We start from the raw sequence: 3,321 nt of genomic DNA, 5'->3' as shown, positions 1-3,321 counted from the left end.
CGGGGGGGAGAAGAAAGGACCTCAGAGCAGACATCCCCTCAGGCTAACTTCACACTCCACGCCTTGGGGTGGGCCGGGGGGAGCCTCCTTTGGTCTTTCACTTCCTGGGAGTGAAAGCCAGGAGGCAGATGGAGTTGCTCAGAGATGTCTGACTCACTGGAAAGGCGGCTGGACAGAACAAGCAAAATCAGATATCACTGTGCAGGCATACTGGGTGGGTTCAGGTGATCCTGCTATAAATCACAGTCGGCATTTGAAAGGGTCAGAATCAATTATTTCTACATCAGTGCAAAAGGACATCCAAAACAAACTGCACAGGATTCACCAAGGCATGGGAGGAGGCGGGAAGAGAGTTAAGTGTATTCGGTGCCACCACCCTGAACAAAGAGTGACCGTCGTGGGAATCGGGAACCGCAGTGTCTGGGCTCCCAGATGAGCCGGCACAGCGACTGGATGCCAAATGTTGCACACTGGCAGACAAGTTTTGGTAACACCAGGTCGAAGGCCCAGGCTGCTTCCTCTGCAGACTTGTTCTTACAGTCGGTATTGATTTAAGGAATGGGCGGATTGCTCTTCTGTTACGGCATGGAGTTAGAAAGAGGAGGATGCGGTGTGAGCCACGGCTAATAGAAAGACTGGCCAGATGGACTTTAAAGGGGAAGGAGTAGAGAAGCTCCAGGCTAGCAGGGAATGAAACTTTGCAAACCTTCCTGGTCTCTGAGGTCTCCAAATACACCACCAGCCACACTGCCCCAACCTCCTCCTGGCACCCTCAGGACAAACAATCCTTCCTCTTCCATCCCCAGGTTTTAGGTCTCTGATCAAGACCTCTCATTGCCAGCTCGCCGTTCTGAGGCACCATCCGCTGGAAAAACCCAGACGCCGAAGGGAACATCAGTGACAGTACTTCAAGCCCTTACCAGACACCATCACGTGCTTTGGGTGCATCTCCTACATCACTCCAACCGGTTTCTGGGGCAGACTCAATCTGAAAGCATTTAACTGAATGTGTTTAACATCCTGTAACTGTCCCATGCGTCTGAAGGCACCTTCTTTCCACTCTGTCCTGTTCAGCGATCACCACACAGATTCAGGGCTTTCACTCAAAGCCTCATCTACACGTTACAGCTGAAAGAAGTGGAACTTGTGAGGAGCTGTGGGTTTCCCATTCTTATAATCCCCCTTTAGTTAACTGAGCTACCAAATAGGAGGAAAAAAAAAAGAGTTTTCTCTCTGGCACAAAAGCAACAACTGAGAAATAGGCAATCATCAGCAGGGAAGCCAACTATCTGAAGCCAACCAGAGAGAGCACCCATTAGCAGTGAGCTGTCAACTCCACGACCCCAGTAGGCAGGCAGCTGCCTGTGCACTTAAAGCAATCTCAATATTTGCATATACTTTAACCTCCCACTGTGTATTAGGGAATATACTCCCCTTCCCCATCCCAAGGTGTAAGGCTGTAACATCCTCAAACAAGTTTGTCAACAGGTGAAGTCACTGAGATGCGATGTGTGAACCTATCCAGCTTGATGCCACAGGTACGATCCAGCCCTTTTTAAGGAACTTGGAACAGAATCAGCTTTTTCTAACCCCACCCCATCTGGTCACAGTCCATTAATAAACCACCTAAGGACACATGGCACCAGACTTCAGGAGAAGAGGCAGTCATCTGCTCTGCAGGCTCCACCGCTGCTGGTGGGCAAATGCGAGGTGAGGACACACGGTGACACTGGCCACATCCTCACACACTACTGTGGGTAGGTCCGACACCTGGAAAACCAGGCAGGCAGCTCCTGCTGCTGCGTGATGCTCACATTCATTAGGGGATAAGGAATGACGGCTTCTGCTGCAGAACACAGTGAAGAATGGTGGCGGTTGCCCAAAAGCAACAGTTGCCATCCCTGCTCCCCCCTTGCCTCTGGTGGTGGCGGAAGCAGCGGGCTAGATTCCTCCCCCAGCTGTGTTCCCCCTCTTCCCATGGCAGGACACAGTTCAAACCAGCCCCTTATCCCCAGGGAGGCTGAGTTCAATTGGGCTACAATGCTGGAAGCCCTTGATCCAGTTCTGGGAAATCCCCACAGCTCCACTGTACTGGGCAGAGGCAACCAACTCCTATCACCCCCTGAGCTCAGGGCTGCCAAGAAACTCCCTTCCATACAAGTCTCATCTGGCTTTTCAGCATGGAGCTCTTTTGCCTGAAACCACAATACTTAGCATGCTTCAATGATCAAGCAGAGGGCACTGGAATGTCACTGAAAACACTTGGCTTCCAAACACAGCATTGTTCTTCCCTTACCCCATTCACAGATCCTGACCAGAACATCCCGATCAAGCTCTAGATGTTTTCTAGCAAATCCAGTGAGAAGTACCACAGCACGATTTGATCTACCATCTCCCCGAACACACACACACACACACACGTGCCCACACTTGCATGAAACCCTTATGTCGCGCAACCCCACCGGTGTCTCTCCACTGCTCCCAGGAGCAGCCCTTGTGGAAGTGTTTCCTCCCTCCTCAGTGGCTGCAAGGGTCCAGCATCAGGCGCAGCCCTGGCCAAACCGGCCCCTGCTACACTGAAATCAGCCGAGAAGAGTGACCGTGCCCGGCATGCATTTCCTGACTCCCAGTGACGCCATCGCAGCTGGATGCTAGAAGCTGCCCACCAAGCCCAGGTGACATTTTCAGCCTCACACTCTGCAGGCCCCAGCACCAAGCATCTCTGTCCCAAGCCCCATCCCAAAAGCCTCATCTCCAATGTCTTGGTTGCATCAGGTTGAAGACGTGGCTTGGAAAGGCCGCTCTCCCCCTATCCCTCAGCGGCAGCCTGCTCTCCCACCCGGGAACTGCTGCTCCGGCACAGCCACCTGCCAGGCACCTGCGTACCCCTATGACTTTTATTTTGCATCCTTTCCCCACGCCGCCTTGCCATCCCACCTGGCCACCTCACACACCAGTGGCCATCCTGGCTGTGGGGCCCCGTGGGCACCATCTTCTCCCCATCGGCCCCATCTTCTCCCCATCGGCCCCATCGTGGGGATAGCTCAATGACCCCATCTTGATGGCTCAAGATCATGGTGGCCATGGCTCATCTGAGGGAAAGGCGGCATAGAAGGAGTCGTTCCTAGGAAGGCTGCATGAGTAATTTAAGAGGGAGGCAGGGAAAGAAAGCAAGCTAATTAAAGACACGTGATAAAATCACAAGAGTTTTAGCCACAGTGAATATCCAATTACGTCTATCCAATTGGGCCACAGCTGTGGGAAGGGATCCTGGGTCTGGCAGAGATGGGCCAATGCCCACTGAAAGTTTCCTGAGCGATC

Source organism: Pygoscelis adeliae, unplaced genomic scaffold (genome assembly GCF_000699105.1).
Source record: "Pygoscelis adeliae isolate BGI_AS28 unplaced genomic scaffold, ASM69910v1 Scaffold378, whole genome shotgun sequence".
NCBI classification, from domain to species: domain Eukaryota; kingdom Metazoa; phylum Chordata; class Aves; order Sphenisciformes; family Spheniscidae; genus Pygoscelis; species Pygoscelis adeliae.
The sequence above is the reverse complement of the archived record's forward strand: the minus strand, read 5'-3'. Positions refer to the sequence as shown.